We start from the raw sequence: 20,273 nt of genomic DNA on the forward strand, positions 1-20,273 counted from the left end.
TATCTGCTTTGCAGTGTGATCCACCCTATCTGGTGTTCCATTCAGATAAGGTTGTTTTGCGTACTAAGCCTGGTTTTCTTCCAAAAGTTGTTTCCAACAAGAACATCAACCAGGAAATAGTTGTTCCTTCTTTGTGTCCGAATCCAGTTTCAAAGAAGGAACGTTTATTACACAATTTAGATGTTGTTCGTGCTTTAAAGTTCTATTTAGAAGCAACAAAAGATTTTAGACAAACCTCATCCTTGTTTGTCATTTACTCTGGTAAGAGGAGAGGTCAGAAAGCTACTGCTACCTCTCTCTCTTTCTGGCTGAAAAGCATTATCCGCTTGGCTTATGAGACTGCCGGGCGGCAGCCTCCTGACCGTATCACAGCTCACTCTACTAGGGCTGTGGCTTCCACATGGGCCTATAAGAACGAGGCTTCTGTTGACCAGATATGTAAGGCAGCGACTTGGTCTTCTCTGCACACTTTTGCCAAATTCTACAAATTTGATATTTTTGCTTCTTCGGAGGCTGTTTTTGGGAGAAAGGTTTTGCAAGCCGTGGTGCCTTCTGTTTAGGTAACCTGATTTGCTCCCTCCCTTCATCCGTGTCCTAAAGCTTTGGTATTGGTTCCCACAAGTAATGGATGACGCCGTGGACCGGACACACCAATGTTGGAGAAAACAGAATTTATGCTTACCTGATAAATTACTTTCTCCAACGGTGTGTCCGATCCACGGCCCGCCCTGTTTTTTTTTTTTTTTGTTTTTAAATCTGGTTGAAATTTTTTTCTTTATACACTACAGTCACCACGGCACTCTATAGTTTCTCCTTTTTCTCCTAACCGTTGGTCGAATGACTGGGGGGCGGAGCCAGAGGGGGAGCTATATGGACAGCTCTTGCTGTGTGCTCTCCTTGCCTTTCCCTTTGGGGGAGAACATTTCCCACAAGTAATGGATGACGCCGTGGACCGGACACACCGTTGGAGAAAGTAATTTATCAGGTAAGCATAAATTCTGTTTTTTACATTCCAAATCTTTTATCACTCGATTCTCAACTTTAGTGATTTATTCACGTACGCATACATTTATATTTATGGGACGTTTCCATCCACCCAATCCATAATTGACCATTCTAAAGCGCTAAATATACCCCAGTCTCTCTGTTCTAATATCTTTCTATTAGGGATTTCTTGGAAAAGGATCTCCCACCCCTCTGGTTAGTATATTCTCAGCAGCTAGTTTGTTTTATCCTTTTAGATAGACTATACGCACCAGTACCCTCTATCTCATTTCTGTATACAGATATATAATTAGTGTATGTATTATTTGTACACACCCTGCACATTTGTCAGCAGAAGGTATCTGCTTAATGGTTTATATATATATATACACATAGACAATTTATATCCATTTTAGCCTCTGTTAGTTGTGCGCTGATTGGCTGCTGCTCATTTCTTCATTTCTATTTTTTTTTACCTGCAGCTGATTATAACTTTTTACACAGAGCTTACTCTGCTGAGCTGAAGAAATTGTGAGGTAAAATATCTTTCTTTTTTACATAATACGAGCGGAACCCGACACGCGTAAAAAAGTTACTTCTAGCGCTCATGTGGGAGCATTATTTAGCGTTCCACTTGTAATCTGGCCCTAAGTGTTTAAATGGACAGTCTACTCCAGAATGTTTATTGTTTAAAAAGATAGATAATCCCTTTATTACCCATTACCCAGTTCTGCATAATCAACACTGTTAAATTGATATACTTTTTACCTCTGTGATTACCTTGTATCTAAGCCTCTGCAGATTTTCCCCGGCCCCCCTTATTTCAGTTCTTTTGACAGAGTTCCAGTTTAGCCAATCAGTGCCCTCTCATAAGTAACTCCACAGGCTTGAGCACAATGTTATCTATATGACACACATGTTTTTATGACACACATGAACTAATGCCCTCTAGCTGTGAAAAACTGTCAAAATGCATTCAGATAAGAGGCAGCCTTCAAGGGCTTAGAACTTAGCATATGAGCCTACCTAGGTTTAGCTTTCAACTAAGAATACCAAGAAAACAAAGCAAATTTGATGATAAAAGTACATTGGTAAGTTGTTTAAAATTGCAGGCCCCATCTGAATCATGAAAGTTTAATTTTGACTAGACTGTCCCTTTAAGCCCCAGAGAAAAACAAGATAAAATTAACATAGTAACATTAGATCTAATTTCATGACATTTCCTAGAAAGGGACTAAAATATGTTAGCAATTAGCATGTATCTGTGCTCTCAGCAGAGTATGTAGAATAAATATTGTTTCCTAAAAGCAAATAAAATAGTATATTCTTATTGGTGCATAAAGCTCAAATATTGCTTAGTGGCTCATGTGTAATGAAACAACTTTGTATTACACTTCTATTATTTGTGTGAGTGTGTGTGTGTATATGTGTGTATGTGTATTTTTGTATGTGTGTGTGTATATATGTGAGTGTGTGTATGTGTATTTTGTATGTGTGTGTGTGTGTATATATATATATATAAATATATAAATATATACTGTATATATGTGAGTGTGTGTTTATGCATGTATATATGTGTGTATGTGTATTTTTGTATGTGTGTGTGTATGTGTGTGCATGTGTGTATGTATATGTGGGTGTGTGTGTATATATTATATGTGTGTTTGTGTGTGTTTGTGTATATATGTGGGTGTGTATATATGGGTGTGCATGTGTTTATATGTATGTGTGTGTGTGTATATATATATATATATATATATATATATATATATATATATATATATATATATGTGTTTATGTGTGTGTATATGTATGTATATGTGTGTGTGTTTGTGTATATGGGTGTGTATATATGGGTGTGTATGTGTTTATATATATGTATATGTGTGTGTGTGTTTATGTGTGTGTGTATATATGTGTATGTGTGTGTGTGTTTGTGTATTTATGTGTGTGTATATATGGGTGTGTATGTGTGTATATATGTGTGTGTCTATGTAATTTGTAAAGCTTTACATAAATATCTCCAAAATTTAGATGTAAACTGACTTCCTCGATCAGTTACAATGGATGCAGGTAAACCATGTAATTTAACTACATGACTATGGAAATATTTTGCGGTAGTAGAAGCAGTTGGTATTCTTTTTAATGGGATGAAATGGGCCATCTTGGTTAAATGGTCCACTACAACCATTATGGTATTATGACCATTTGAAATTGGTAAATCTACAATAAAGTCAATTCCAATCATATCCCAAGGTTTTATAGGTATTGGTAATGGTGTCAAGAGACCATAGGGCTTATGATGTTCTTTCTTTTTCTTTGCACAAATGTCACAATTTATCACGTAAGAATGAATGGAGGTTTTCATCTGAGGCCACCAGTATTCCCTGCCTATTAGTTCGGCTGTTTTTTCAATGCCTGGATGCCCGGCTAAAGGGGAATCATGATGTTGATGGATAATCTGGTTCCTTAAAGTTGGTGGAACATAAATCAACACATTTTTCATATATAATCCAGATTCAGAGTCTGGAGTACAAATAGGTGGGATTTGATTATCCACGTGTTGTGCTTGGTAGATGTCAGATGTCTCTAGAACTGTAGCTGCAATGATTTTAGTTGGTGGAATTATGTATGTGTTAGTTTGGGACTCTTCCGGAGTCTCAAAAGAACGTGATAAAGCATCTGCTTTTTCATTTTTTGTACCTGGAATATAAGTTAGTAGAAAATTAAACCTGTCCAAGAAAAGGGCCCATCTCACCTGTCTTGATGATAAGGTTTTATTTTTCTTCAAATATTGAAGATTTTTATGATCTGTGAAAACTTGAAAAGGAATTGCTGTCCCCTCCAAGAGATGACACCAATGTTCCATTGCAGATTTCATGGCTAATAATTCCTTATCGCCTATTGAATAATTTGTTTCTGCAGTAGTTAATCGTCGAGAGTAATAAGCGATAGGATGAAGTTGATTATCATGTTTATCTGGTTGCATTAATATTGCACCAATACCAACATTTGAGGCATCTACCTCCAAGGTGTAGGGCAATTCTGGATCAGGGAGTCTTAAAATTGGTGCTGTGGTAAATTTTTGTTTCAAATCGTGAAAAGCACGATCAGCATTGGAATCCCAAACAAATTTTTGTTTACCTGTCAATTTTGTTAAGGGTTGTACAATAGTGGAATATTGATTAATAAACTTCCTATAAAAGTTTGAGAAACCTAAAAATCGTTGTAAAGATTTCAAATTTGTAGGAGTTTGCCAATTGATTATGGCTGTTACCTTTTCTTGGTCCATTTGTATGCCATTGGGAGAAATTATATATCCCAAAAATTTAATAGTGTCTTTATGGAACTGACATTTTTCCATTTTGGCGTACAATTGATGTTCACAAAGTGTTGAGAGAACCCATCTTACATGTTTTCTGTGGTCCTCTATAGTTTTAGAATAAATGAGGATATCATCTAGATAAACAATTACGCACACATCCATAAGTTCTTTAAAGATCTCATTTATAAAGAACTGGAATGTGGCGGGGGCGTTTGTCAAACCAAAAGGCATAACATTATATTGGAATAGCCCATATCTTGTTTTGAAAGCTGTCTTCCACTCATCTCCGGATTTCATACGTATTAAATTGTATGCACCTTTTAAATCTAACTTGGTGAAGATGTTTGCACCTGTTAGTCGTTCAATTATTTCCGGGATGAGTGGTAATGGATATCTATTTTTTATCGTGACTGCATTTAAGGCTCGATAATCAATTATGGGTCTGAGTGTACCATCTTTATTTGTAACAAAAAAAATGGCTGATGCAACTGGTGATGATGATGGGGATATAAAACCTTTTCTTAGGTTTTCATCCAAATATTCTCTTAGATGTTTTAATTCTTTTTGTGAGAGGGGAAATATTTTTCCTGATGGTATCTCTATCCCTGGTTTAGTATCAATTGGGCAATCAAAATGCCTGTGAGGTGGGAGAGTTTCAGCATTTTTAAGATTAAATACATCATTGAAATCATGATATTCATGAGGTAATGTAGGACTTATGTGTCCGATATTGACATATGGGAAACATGTTTTTTGACAATATTGTGAGGTGAAAGTGATTTTATTTTGTGTCCAGTCTATGGTTGGATTATGTTTTTGTAACCAGGGTATACCAAGTACTATAGGGTGAATTGAACTAGGAATAATGTCAAATGTGAGAAACTCTTTGTGCCCATCAGGTGTGATGGTTAATAATGGAATTGTGTGGTGAGTGATAGGTCCCTTTAAAATTTGAGTACCGTCAATTACCCTAACAAAAACAGGAGAAGTTTTCTTCAGAATTGGTATTTTATTTTGTTTAACTAATGATTCAACAAGAAATAAACCATCAGCTCCAGAATCAATGATGGCTTTGTTCTGTAGTTGTTGACTGTCCCACTGTAAAGACAATATTAGTGACAGGTAGGGTGTATTTTTAGATTTTTCACATGAACAATTAAAAGATAACTTACCCTTCTTTTGACGGGAAAGAATTCAACAAGTGGCAACATCATGGTCTTTGTTTCCGCAGTAAAGGCAGAGATTGGCTAACCTTCTTCTTTGTTTTTCTTCCAAACTTAGAGGTCCGCGAATGGTACCTATTTCCATTGGTATGGGAATCATTTGGGTTTTTTCTTGGTAAGTTTGGAAAGTTCTTTTGGGAGTGCTTTCACAAAAGTGTTTTTCAGTCTTCCTTTCTCGGTACCTTCTATCCATTGCTATGCATAACTTAATTAATGCATCCAAGCTTTCAGGAAAATCCACTCTAGACAGTTCATCCTTCAAGTGTTCAGACAAACCTAGGCGGAACTGGTTTTTCAGGCTTACTGAATTCCACTCTGAATCTGTTGCCCATAGTTGAAAATCTGATATGTAATCCTCCACGGGCCTTTTTCCCTGTTTAAGGGATCTTAATCTATTTTCAGCGGTTTGTTGTTTATTAATATCGTCGTATAGTATAGCCATAGTTTGGAAGAAGTTCTCAAGGGAATTTAAAATGGGATCTTCTGATTCTAGGAATCTATCTGCCCACGCTCTGGGTTCTCCAGTGAGATAGGAGATTGCTGTAAATACTTTTATCTTGTCAGATCGGTAAGTTCGTGGTTTTAAGGTGAAAAGTAGTATACAAGCATTTTTATATTCACGAAATTTCGTGCGATCACCAGCAAAAGGAGTAGGGGTATTGACCTGTGGTTCAGGTGTCTCATTAGTTTTTTGGCTTATAAATTCATTTATTACTTGCTTTAAACTACTATTTTCATTTTTCAATTCAGTTAGTCCTTGTGCCAATATTTCCACCTTTTGATTAAGTGTGGTGATCTGGTTGGCCATTTCAATAGGATCCATGTTGTACCTAAAAATATGTGTGTGTTTTTTAATGTTTTTTAGGCTTGATTATTCTGTGAGGATACAGGTCTAAATTTTATAACATTCTTAGTAATCAATTCATTTTTACCTTGATAGGTTTTGTATGAATCCACAATCACCATTATATCATTACTTAGATATAAGGTACCTGTGTGTATTAAGTTTTAATAATGGATTAATAGTAATTGTCACAACTATGATTCTCTTTAGTTGTGACTGACTCATTTAATATGATTAGGTACAAACAGAAATATATTATAGTATGTGGTTTTGATGATATGAACTAATATCTCAGATAATAATGAAAAGGATTGGTGATTCAGTGTAAGGAATGAACAAGAGAAGCCTGTTAATAATAAAATGTGCTCAGAAAACAATCGTCAAAGTTGAATAGTAGTTCTGAATTTTCAGTAATGCATTACCCTTTATAATATTGTCCTAGCATGCTTACAAATATTTACGGTGGTGCACATACCTTGAATGAGAGGTTATTAATAAAGTATAACAGCGTGTCTTACTTGGATATGGTGTTTTAGTTCAGTGTCTGAGGAGACAGGAGAGCGGCGTCTGATGCCTGCAGCGTGTGATCAACTCCGGCGTGCTGCGCAGTAGAAACAGAGAGTCGGAGGTGACGTCAGCACTAGTCTGAGCGTCCGATGCGAAGTAGTTACGCTGAGAGCTGCAGCAAAACACAGCTGCTGGAGAAAGAGAAAGTTAGAATTCCCCTTCTGATTAGTTGATATAGTTATTACTTATGGGTAAACCTTCAGGATAAAGGTTTCTGAATGAGCATAAAAATAGAGAGAGTTGGTATGTTTCTCAAAAAATAAGAATGCTCAAGGCTAATTATTCTTAAGAAAAATAAAGAGACAAGTTGCAGTCTCTAAAACTCTTCAATAATCAAGCAATGTCTTATGGGTAAAGTGTGCTTAAATAGTATACCTGAGGGGAGGAGAACTTGTCTTAAAGGCACAGTGAAATGGTTAGTGCTGACAGTAATGCAGTTACCTGCAGAATACTATTGCTCAGTCTTGCCGTTCAGCGATGAAAGCTGAGAGTCAGATATGGCTGTAAGCTGGGGTTTCTATTAAATGTACAGAAAGAAACTAATCTGTCTTCTGCCCAACCCATTTGCACATAACTCACTGTTTCACAGACATCCCAACCTGCAAAAACTCATTTCAGGGAGGTGGCTTCTCCAGCTACTGCGCCGTCACCCCCCTCCCAGTTATATATTGGACACCTTGAAACCCTAAATAAGATAGAGCCTTATCATTAAATTAGCTTCCCACTAAAGTCAAATAAAAAAAAAAAGTAGCTTTATTGCACAACCACATACAACAAACCTATTTTCCAGTGATCGTACGCTTGTTGAATGCTCAAATATTTTAGAATACGAAGTTTAATTACGTGCAGTAAATAAGGTAGTATTTGTGTTTTATTTTATTAACATCAGTGAGGGTTTTTTGGTTACTGATGCATGCTTTGAAGGTTCTATAACATCCCAGCAACTAAAGGCATTCCTTAAAGAAACACTTTTCCGGATTTGGGCCACATGATTGGATCATAGTACTTGGAGTTTCAGGAAGATTGCACTCCATTTGCTGGCACCAGGGAGCCGCTATTAAAATCAGGGAGACTCCCTGAACTTCAGGGAGACTTGGGATGTCTGGTTTCACTTCCTTTATCCCTCGTCTCCCCTGGCTTAGACTGTAAACATCTTGCATAACAAGCCTTGCACTATGTTTTGAATCTATATTTAAAGAGACATTATGTTTCTATTTTTTACTGTTTCTAGGCTGAATAAACCTGCTTTTTCTCATCAGGCATTTAGAGGTTGGTCATCTGTTGAATTGGATCAGAAAGACCTGCTTCAGTTTTACTTGTGCACATTCATTTTTTCAATGTGTTTCAATATATATTTAAGCAGCTTTTACACAATCTTTTGTTCCTACAACAAAGATGTAGATGTTCTCTTATATATCTACAATTTTTTTATACAGCCTTTTTTTGTCTATATGAACCAACATTTATATTTTTATCCAACAATCAATATTGATATAGTACAAGAAGTATTATTATATTATTATTAATATCATTTCAGACCTTGGGCTGTCAGTGGTGCAGTCGGGGGCAGAGTCTGACCATCTATTGCTGTAGTATACAACTGATACATCAGAATCTGAAATAACTCTACAAAGCTTAACCCCTTAATGACAGCTTTGTACCCTGTATGCTGCCTTTAAAGGGACACTGAACCCAATTTTTTTCTTTCATAATTCACATACAAAAAAAAAAAAATTAAAAAACAAAACACATACAAAAAAAATAATTAAAAAACAAAACACATACAAAAAAAAAAAATTAAAAAACAAAACACATACAAAAAAAAAAAAATTAAAAAACAAAACACATACAAAAAAAAAAAATTAAAAAACAAAACACATACAAAAAAAAAAAAAAAAAAAAAAAGGGGAGAGGGAAGGAATCTTGACCCACCAGTTTGAGGCTTGAGCAGAGTGGATTACCAAACCCCCAGCAAAACTAGCTCTGAATTTCTGAAAGGGTAAATCATATATTCTATCTCATTCGGTGACAGCGTTTTAATAAGTACTGACCATTTTTTAAAGAAACCTTCGATATCCGTTTCCTTTTCCATATTGGTATCTTTTTGCTCTAGTATACACTGTTTTTTTAGACAGTTCTTAAGCTCATTTATACTAGGGTTCCTACTTCCTTTCCATTTCTTAAAAATCAAGTACCTTGCCGCTAAGATAATCATATTCACTATTTTATTATACATCCGCAGATTTTTAGTCGCGTCCCATAGAAAAATGACATCAGCCACTTTAAATTTTAAAGGGGAAATTTTTAATACTTGATTGATCCAGTATTCAATCTTAAGACAAAAGCATTTGATTCTGGGGAGAAATTAATGTTCCCATATCTAGACCCCTTCTTCGGGGTATAGTAGGTCCTATATAATAGCTTTATATGAGTCTCTCTCCATGTAGCTGATAAGGTAATTTGTAAGACTTTTGAAATGGAAGCATGAATTTTGCTTACATTTATATCCTCTTGAGGTATTAAATTCCATGCGGTTAATAAGTTTCCTAAATTCTTTTCCCCTTTGTTAGAAATTAAGAATTGATAACATGGGGAAATTGACATAAATCCGTTCCTTGCTAACACAAGCCAGTTCTCCAACTTTCCCAGGGACCAATTCCAGCCCGATTCATTTACCATCTTGGAGATAAAATGCCTTATTTGTAAATATGCAAAGAATTCTTTGTTACAAAGGTTAAATTCTCGTTTCAAGTTCTCAAACGTTTTAATGCAAAGTCTATTCTTATCTATCATATGAGAAATATTATACAAGCCTAAGGTGTGCCAGTTCTGAAAAGAAACCGATTGTAGTCCCGCTTGAAATTTAGGGTTTCCTTTAATTGGCATATAGTCAGAAATGCTGCTTTTGATGAATAATATCTTACAGATCTTCCACCATGCTTGTAAAGGATACATTAACGTTTTGAGTCTTTTGATTTCTTGGGGAATTAATTTGATGTTACAATGTATTAAAGCTAAAGGAAGAAAGGGAGAGCTTACACTTTTTTCAAGTTCATTGTTTATTGTATAATCTTTATTTAAAATCCAGTCGACCACTATTCGAGCAAGAAAAGCCATTACTGTTGTATTCTGCAAAATATATAATAATTTCGGGAGAAGTATCATTTTGAATGCAGCAATACGCCCTGAGATTGAAAGTGGAAGGTTCTGCCATACTTTCATACTATCCCTGATCTCGTTCATCACTGGTATTATATTAAGATTGTAACATTGATCTATATCAAGTGATATTATTATCCCTAAGTATCTGAAAGATTCAGAGACTCTGAAGGGTATATCTAAAAGGGAACCCGAGGTCTTTCTGATCCAGAGTATCTCCGACTTGGACGCATTGATCCTGTAGCCCGAGAAGGATCCAAATTGTTCTATAATTGACATAATTATAGGTATATTGTTTTGTGCTTTGGAAATGTATAGAAGAATATCATCAGCGTACAACGCAATTTTGAGCTCTGTTTTACCTATTTTTATACCTTCCATTTGATCCCTTATCATTATTGCCAGAGGTTCAATTGAAATATCGAAGAGAAGAGGAGAGAGGGGGCACCCCTGACGCGTCCCTCTTTCAAGTGGTATCTCAAGAGATAGAATATTATTAACAATTATCTTTGTATGTGACTTATTATATATGTTCTCAACAAATTTAAGAAAGTTTCCCTTAAGACCAAATTTAACTAGAGACGTGACCAGATGATCATGATGAATTGAATCAAACGCTTTCTCAGCATCAATAGAGACAATTGCTAAATCTGAGGGATCCCCCTCTCTCCCCAATCCCACCTTCTCTGCGAGCTTAAAATAGTCTATTGTAACTAAAACTTCTCTGACTTTTGCTGATGAGTTCTGTTTCTGTAGAAACCCTGCTTGATCTTTATGGATTATTTCAGGGAGTACCAACTGCAATCTTTTAGCTATAATAGAGGTCAGAATTTTGTAGTCAGCATTCAATAGTGCTATGGGCCTATAGGACTCTTTATTGTTAGGATCCTTCCCTGGCTTCAAGATCAAAGTTGTATAGGAGGCACAGAATTGAGGAGAAACTGCATTCCCTTCTGTATAAATGTGATTAAAAAGCTTACTCAGGGGTGGAGCGATCAATGGCGTGAGAATTTTGTAAAATTCGTTGGGCAGTGCGTCCGGCCCTGATGCTTTACTTAATGGGAGATCTTGGATAACTTTTAAGATTTCTGCCTCAGATATTGGAGAGTTTACTATTGTCATCTTTTCACTATTAAGTGTTGGATGAGTGATTTTACTCCAGAATTCTTCAGATTTGACCTTGTCTGATCTTTCTAAAATAGTCTGAAAAAATATTAGAGATATCTTCCGTATTTATATGGATTTTCTCTTTATGGTGGAGTTTATCTATTAATGGGGATCTTCTTTCCCTTCTCATCAAGTTAGCCAATAGTTTTCCGGCTTTATTCCCATGTCGGTAGAGTCTTGCCTGAAGCTTTAACTCCTTCTGCGTCTCTTTATAAATTTGGAATGTATCTCTTTCACTTTTTGATCTATTATACTTAATCCAGTTTTCTTGAGAATTATTAAGTAAATAATTATTATATGAGTTAATTACTGATTTTGTCACTTCTGTCTCTCTCATCTTTAGTGTTTTAAGTCTATTAGCACTATATGAAATGATTGCCAAACTGCCTTTGCAGCCTCCCAGAAGATATTTGGACGATCAACATAGTCTTTGTTTATCTCCGTGCATTCTTGAAATTTCTCTTTCAGCCAAATTTAAAATTTTAAGTCATTTACCAACCATACAGGAAAGAAGAAGCGAGAAGATCCTGATTTGGAGTTTTTATATCAAATTTCTATTGTAACAGGACTATGATCTGATATGTTGATAGGGAAGATTTTAGCTTTAATTTGCATTTTACAAAGTCTTTCGTCGATAAGAAATAAGTCTATCCTAGATAGAGTTTTATGAGCTTTGGATAAACAGGCTCTTACCTCTGGATTCTGCAATATCCATATATCCCTTATTAATAGATTTTGAAACATTTTCTTAAACATTTTGGTTTCCAGATTATCTTGCTTGTTCTTCCCTGCCATTGGCTTCTGTCTTAACCTGTCTAATGGATAATGTGGAGCCATGTTAAAGTCCCCGCCTAAAATTAGATATCCTACTGATTCAGTGAGAATTTTTGCCTGCAGATTATCCCAGAATATTGGATCAAACACATTGGGTGCATATAGAATGCAGAGTGTATATAAAGTTCCCTCTATTTTTAGTTTTAGAATTACATATCTCCCTTCTGGGTCTAGAATACTATGAAGAATTTCATAATTAATATTTTTTCCTAACAGAATTGCCACTCCTCTCTTCCTTTCTATGCCTGTGGCAGCAACTACCTTTTTTACCCAAGAAGACTTCAGTTTCAGCACTTCTTCTAAATTTAAATGAGTTTCTTGCAATAGAGCTATGTGGGTATCAATTTTTCGTAGATGTGCTAAAATTGACTTTCGCTTAATGGGGGAGGTGAGACCTCCAATATTCCAAGAGGTTATTTTACATTTATCCACTCTGCTCATTCCTCACCCATCCAGGCCAAAAAACCAACAGAAACAGGAAAAAAAAAAAAAAAAGTAAAAATAAACACAACGCCCCCCTGAAGGGAGACCAACTAACCCAAAAACATAGCTTAACTGAGGAAGGATAAACCATAACAAACAAACAACACCCCCCTGTTGCGGAAAATTCCCCAGGGGCCCCGCATGGCCCCTTTTTGGCCCTTGAACCTTGTAACCTATATCAACTGATAAAATTCAAAATGTAAGGCTATTTTACCTTCTATCACTTATTATCTTGATTCCCTAGCTTATCTACAAATTTTTCCGCTTCTTTGGCAGATTCAAAGAAATGAGCTTCATCATTGACTATGATCTTTAACTTAGCCGGGTAAATTATCGTTGCACGATATCCCGCATGGATAAGTTTTGTGCAGATTGGGGATAGCTCTTTTCTTTTCCCTGCTGTTTCTGCGGAGAAATCTTGGAATAGATATATATGTTAGTTGTCCCTAATACAATGGGTTGGTTTTTCCGATAGTACTGGAATAATGTAATTTTATCCTGGAAATTCAGTAACTTTGCTATAACTGGTCTTGGTCTTACATTTCCTTTACCCCCCTCTGTCTGTCGCCCCAGCCTATGGGCCCTTTCCACTATTATTGGGGGATAAGATGAAGGCAGGCCTAATAATTGCACTAAAGTTGTAGATATGAATTTTCCCAGGTCCTCGTACTGTTTCCCCTCTGGGACCCCGATTATTCTTACGTTATTCCTCCTAGACCTGTTCTCTAGGTCCTCCATTTTAATTTGCATTTTAGATAGAATTGTGTCTATGTCTTTTAACTTAGAGCTATGTGTCGTGCTATTATCTTCCAAGTCTGACACTCTTTGTTCGATTGCCTGACTTCATTGGTTAAGGAAAGAATATCTTGTTTGATTTCAGCTTGCATAGAATCAAATCTTGGAGCAAGAGCCTCTGTTATACTAGTTATTAATATTTGCATGTCTGGTACTTCTTTATCATATGTAAGATTAGAGCAAACTGAATGAGTGTCCATCTGAGTTTCTGAAACACCTTTATTTTTCCTATCTCTGTGCTTTGCCGCCATGGCTGGTGAGGGAGTTTTAGTGTGTGTGTGCAAAAATGTATCCATAGATTAGTGAGGTGAAAAAAAAGAAATTGGAGGAGAGGGGGCAGAGTCTCCCCCTGGAGTGCAAGGGAGAAAAAAAAGAAAGGGGAGGAAGTGATATATGTGAGGGTTAGTGGGGTGTGAAGTGATTGGTGAGGAAAGGAAGAGAAAGAAAAAAAAAAATTAAAAAAAGGGGTGATTTAGTGTTTTTAGTTATAAAAATAAGGTTAGTAGGTGATCTTGAGATAGGAATTACTTGCTAAAATCTATTATTTTATGGACTTTAAAAAGTCTTGTCCAATTGCTCAATATTAAGTTTCCACTTGGTACCAAGATTAGTACCTAGGTGTATTCTATCCCAAACTAGATATCTCCTGTCTTTGTGTCAATTGCTAGCTCATCCTTATAATCCTAGAAAGAATAATATCCCTTCAGTTTTTAATTTATCTCTCCTATTCTTTCCTTTAGTTTAGATAAATTTGTCTAAGGAAGAAAGAGAAAAGGGTCAGTTACTACTTTACATCCTTTCTTCCTACTTCTTTTTTGTCTAATCAATTATATATCTAATAGTGTACAGTCTATGTGCTGCTTATCTACCAATCAGTAGAGTAGCTATATTTTATTATAGGCTTCCAGTTAATTAGTATATTTTACTTCTATGTACCCAAGTTAAAACAAAGTACAGCTTTATATATACCACAGATAAAAATTATTTACTGATTACACTTAGACTTGTGCAGCCTCATCTCATGCAATGAGTAAAAATATATTGTGTAGTAGATAGATATAGAATGTGTAGAGTACCCTCACAGTCTAAAGCCACTATAAATGTCTAAATAAGTCAATTTGTCCTAACAATAATTGAATCAAGGAAGTGTCTTTATACTTTTTGCCAATAGATAAGAATATTTTGATTAGTTGGAAAAAAGTAGAAGTATAACATTAAACATGGGACTTCCGGTGGAGGCGGAGCCGTTAGACACGCTGCACGGCTCACGGCGCTCTAGAGAAGGGAGCTAGGAAATCTCCCCCAGCTAAAAGTTGCTTGCGCTATCCGGAATCCCTGGGACCGGTTGCAAGTTTTACAGACGCTGTCTACGTCTGAGCAGTGGAAGCCCTTTACTGGCGGAAAAGCCTGGCGGTGGATACCGCAACCGCCGCAGAGAAAAACCGGCAGACCGAAGGAAAAGGACAGTAAAGTCGGGTAAGCGAGATATTACCCGTGAAGTGATTGGCCTTGCTGACTGGAGTAGCCGCTTGTAGGAGGGGGTAGTCTACCTGCAGAGAGATCTGTAGGGAGCGCGCCCTCCTCGCGGTGAAGAGCGTCACAGCTGCATATCTGTTTGGCCTGACTGCCCGATAGCAGGAAGGAACCCCGGCTTTACCCTTACAAGGTTTTTCAAAGCGGACTGCCAAATGCTTCTTTATACCTAATAAGGCACACCTGGTTTACAGGCATAGCGTGTACATAGCGTGTACATATGGGATATTTTGGCTCCTATGAGCTGAAGATCCACAGGAGGTGGATGAGGCTAAGCGACCCATTTGAGGGACTGAATTGACATAAATTAGGGAGAAGTGTCATTTCCCCTATGTTGTGAACTATCTTCCCGCCCCCCTTCTTCTACTTATCTATCTCCCTGCTGATGGTTTGGGGGTAACAAGAGCCTGAAGTGTTCTCTAAAAGAAGAATTAGGAGTACCTCTTACAGCAAAGTTCCAAAGTATAACAGGACTGATCACAACTGATGGTACTTAAAATTGCCACAATGAGTTCATAAAGCTGAACTTTACCTTAAGATACAAGACGCAACAGTACAGCGGTTCCTGAGCACTTTGAAAATGGTGTTTCTCATTATCCAGGTTATTTCTACTCTACCTGCAGGCTTATAGAGAGCCAAGAGACTAGGCCTGGGCAATCTGGCTTTTTTTTTTTTTTCAAGTGGAATATTCCTCAAGAATGGTGTATCTATTTGCTGTTTAACAGTCTCCCTCTTTAGGAGAGAAGAGAGAGAGGGATATGGATGGTTAATTAATGGCTAAAATTTAGTTAAATATATTGACCCTTTTTTTTTCTTTCTCTTTTTTATTTTTTTTCATGCTGATATAGATGGGTATATGCAATTGCTTTCCTGTTAGTATAAGTTCATTAATTGCTTTTGAGAATTGATTCACTATAACACCAAAGATATCCTGGTTAAATTATGAATGTTTAAGGCATATGGCCTTTATTGATTAATTGCTGATTTTTACAGGTGTCCGGTTTTCATAATTGTAAATTGGGTGAGATATTAGGCCGTAACTACACTAACTCTTATGAATATACACTCATAGTCTATAGTTTAAATACACACTCACGCTTATAATAAAAAAAAAAAAGAGAAAAAAAAAAAAAAAAAGGAAAAAAAAACAAAACACACACATACACTCGAACCTGAAGCTTAACTTACATTTTTTTTTTTTTCTCACTCTTATTAGGGACCCCAGTCCCTTTTGGATTTGTTCACTTTTTTTCACATTTTCTTTTATTTTATTGCTTTTCACATTCACTATCAGTATTCACAGAATATATGGAAAGATATATTATACACACGAAACAGAGTTCCCCCATAATGCCACCCAAAGGCAAGGATAGAAAGGTTAGGAGTGCGGATACCTCATTGGACCCCGTTTCAGAGGGGGCTATATCCCATATGGACATTGGTAGTTTAGTATCTCAATTAACCGATGTTTTTACCCCACAATTTGATATTATTAAGAAGGAGCTCAGCAGTATTTCAACAGATATTATCTCTCTATCAAATGAGGTCAAGCAATTCGCTTCAAGGATATTAGAGGCGGAAAATAGGATCTCTGACTTAGAGGACCGGGTTAATGTCCAAGATAAAGTAATCCAAGATTATGATGGCAAGATTACTGGTCTACAATTCCGTCTGGAGGATCTTGAGGATCGCTCCAGACGGAATAATATAAGAATCATTGGTCTTCCTGAGTCCCCTGAGTATGAAGATCTTATAAAGGTTACTTCTTTATTATTACCCAAAGCTTTAGGTTTCTCTGAACAACAACTACCCTTAGAGGTAGAAAGAGCTCATAGGGTCGGATATAGTAGAACAAATATGGTTAGGGGCGATAGAAGCAGAATGTGCATTTTTAAGTTGCTCAGATTCCAGGACAAAGTTAATCTGTTAAAAGCATATAGAAAGATGGGCGAATTTGTATTTGAAAAAAACAAGCTATTAATGTTTCAAGATTTTTCAATAGAAACATCTACCAAAAGAAAACAGATGATTCCGCTTTGTACTAAGATTATTGATAAAGGATTTAAAGCCTGGGTTGTGTACCCCGCAAAGATTATGTTAGAAGAAAATGGGGTTAGACGAATCCTTAATAATCCCCAAGAGGCCCACGAATTTATTAGTACCCTATAATATATTAGGGAAATTAACTCAGGTTTAGATAGGGGAATTCATGCCAAGTAAGATGGATGTGTTATGTGTCTGGGTACGCGCTGATTTTTGGTGCATTTTTCTTTTTTTTTATTGTTTTGTGCTTACTGTGAGGATTATAGATATGTTTTTGATATCTGCGGGGCACACTGATACCGTTAAATGGAAGAAAGAATCTATATTGTTGTTGAGCACTTACTATTTTAAAATTGAAATTATGTTAAGTAAGATAGAAGCGCTATGTGTCTGGGTAAGCGCTGATTTTTTTGTGTGTTTCCTCTTTTCTTCTTTTGTTGTACTTACTATGATGATTATAGATATGTCCTTGAGGATTGCAGTGCACATGGACAGTGTTAAATGGAAAAAAGAATTTATATTGTTGTTGAGCACTTATTATTTTAAAATTGAATATTTCACAGGTATAGGATGGGCAGCTTTCTTTTTATTACGTAGGGTTTCCCCTTTTTCCCCCTTTTTTTTTTTTCTTTTTTTTTTTTTTTTTTTTCTTCTTTTTTTTTTTTTTTTTTTCTTTTCCTTCTCTTCTTTTCCCTCTCTCTCGCCGGTCCTCTCGCCCCTCTCTTCCCCCTCCCACCTCTGGGGTTATGTTAATTTAGATCACAGCTTAAAAATAGCTTATCAGTGCACCTATATTTTTAATATATCTAATGGCAGTTAGGATCAATATCCTTTCTTGGAATGTAGGGGGCATTACGTTGCCTAGAAAACGCAAATTGATTATTAAACATCTGTTGAAGTTTAAACCCGATATTGTGTTGTTACAGGAAACACATTTGAATCTGGCAGAAGCTATGAAATTAAAGTGTAAATGGGTAGGGGAATGTATTGCAGCTCCAGGAGTTAAAAGAAAATCAGGGGTAGCCATTTTGTTTCATAAAAATCTAGAGTATAATATTGTGAAGAAGGAGGTTGACCCAGAGGGAAGATACCTGATACTACATATTCAGATTAATAGGTGTAATTTTATTATCTGTAATATATATGGTCCCAATTCTTTTTCGCCTACTTTCTGGGAAAATATTAGAAGTAAATTATTTCTGCTTTCAGCAGCTAATTTAGTTTTAGGGGGGATTTTAATATGACGCTATGCCCCATTTTAGATAGATTGTCCTCAAAAAACCTTCGTGAAAATAACAAAGTAGCAAAATATTTTAAGTCTTTTTGTCATGAATTAAAATTAATTGATATATGGAGATTTAAAAATCCAGAAATCCGTAGTTTTTCATGTGAGTCTAATTCCCACATGACATTCTCGAGGATTGATATGTTCTTAATTTCTAAACCACTTGCCTTATGTAGATCAGAAGCAAATATCTATGATATTGTTATCTCTGATCATGCGGTAATCTCTTTCACTTTGGTGGCCATCTCCCCCCCTAAGGCCCAGAATACGTCTTTTTTTTTTCCCCGATTTTTGATGGATAGTCCTAAGTTCAGCAACTGGTTAAAACAGAAGTGGAAGGATTATGTTACCTTCAATATAGGACAATTTAGTAAACCAGAGGTATTCTGGGAAGCAGCGAAAGCTGTATTAAAGGGGGAAATTAAGCTTTACTTATCCACCTGGAAGAAGAAAAAGCTGGAGCAAGAATTACAGTTAACAGCACAAGTTAGAAACGCGCTTAGGAAATTTTATGTCGATCAGACAAGAGATAACTGGGATAGATATTGCAAATTGAAAAGGGAAAGAGATATCTTCTTCAAACAAAGGTCACAGGAAGATGAATTGAAAATAAATGATCAATTCAGAGGTCACTATGGGGCCTCAGCGAAATTTCTGGCTAAAGTAGCTATGGTGAGAAAAAGTAAGAATATTATCTCGACTATTAAAAGGGGGAATATAAAATATACTAATACAGAGGATATTAGTCAGACATTTTTTAACGTATTCCAGCGGCTTTACGCAGAAACTCAGGTTAATGCGGACAACGCATTAAATTTCTGGGCGAGTGTCAATCTCCCCAATATTTCGGAGGAGAATTTATCAGAGCTCAACAGACCTATCTCAGAGGAGGAAGTTCTTGAGGCTATACAATCAGCTAATCTTAATAAATCACCAGGACCGGATGCTATACCGATAGAATTTTATAAAATTCTGAAGGAAGAAGTAAAATTATCATTAGTGAACTTGTTTAATTACTATTTTTCTGCCGGTAACTCTATGTCTAATTATTTTTCGGCTGCCCGTATATCTCTGATCCTAAAGAAAGGTAAGGACCCGGAAGATCCAGGGTCATATAGGCCTATATCAGTACTCAATGCTGATTATAAATTGCTGACTGCTATTATTTCGATTAGGCTGGCCAAGGTATTAGATGGGATTATCCATCCAGATCAAACTGGATTTATGAGGGATAGGAATTCGCTTAAGAATATTCGCCAAGTGACTACATTTCTAGATTATGCATGGAATTTAGATCCCAAGAACGAACAATATAAAAAGATTTCTGAAGCAGCTATTTTAACAGTAGATGCTGAGAAGGCCTTTGATGCAGTGAACTGGAACTATTTATTTACAGCATTGGAACGATTCGGATTCAAGAAACAGTTCCTGGAATTCGTCAGGAATTTATATAAAAACCCGATTTCATTTCTCTGCATCAATGGCCATTCCTCTCCATATATTTCACTTAAAAGAGGGACAAGACAAGGGTGTCCCCTCTCCCCTTTACTCTTCAATTTAGCTTTAGAGCCTTTTGCTATCTTATTGCGGGATAGGCTATTAGGGGTTCAACTCGGTTCCTTTAGTTTAAATACTCTCTTATATGCGGATGATTTGTTAATATTCTTGGACAAGGCGCAATATTCCATCCCCATATTGTTACAATTATTTAAAAAATTTTCCTCCTTCTCAGGTTATAAAATAAATTTCGATAAGAGTGAACTCCTCTGGGTAGATAAGAAAGGATCCAACTGGAAAGATCACCCCTTTAAAGTGGTTGAGTTCTTTCGATATCTAGGTATTATCTTTCATAGAAACCCAACAACTTGGTATAAGTTAAATTTCCCTCCGATATTACAAAAAATTAAAAACGATCTTGAAAACTGGGCCTCGCTTCCCATCTCATTGACTGCTAGAATTAATCTGATTAAATCTATTATCTTTCCTAGAGTTCTATATCTGTTCCAGAATCTCCCGTTATTTATGACCAAT

At 36.2% G+C, this 20,273-nt stretch overlaps 1 protein-coding gene across 10 annotated transcripts in view; it reads right to left on the reverse strand.

Moving 5' to 3' along the window:
* The window catches only part of ADA2 (adenosine deaminase 2), a 295,590-nt gene that overhangs the window by 124,424 nt on the left and 150,893 nt on the right, over positions 1-20,273 (reverse strand). The window contains exon 1 of one of the 10 annotated variants that reach the window (XM_053718861.1): positions 7,385-7,506. The exons of 7 other annotated variants lie outside the window; for them this stretch is intronic. The gene's annotated coding sequence lies outside the window, so the exon portion shown is untranslated. Of the gene's footprint in view, positions 1-6,894; positions 7,071-7,384; positions 7,507-20,273 lie in introns of those variants that run through there. 2 more of the 10 variants (XM_053718868.1, XM_053718862.1) reach the window with 2 other exon arrangements.

The sequence above is a fragment of the Bombina bombina genome, chromosome 6 (genome assembly GCF_027579735.1).
Source record: "Bombina bombina isolate aBomBom1 chromosome 6, aBomBom1.pri, whole genome shotgun sequence".
NCBI lineage: Eukaryota > Metazoa > Chordata > Amphibia > Anura > Bombinatoridae > Bombina > Bombina bombina.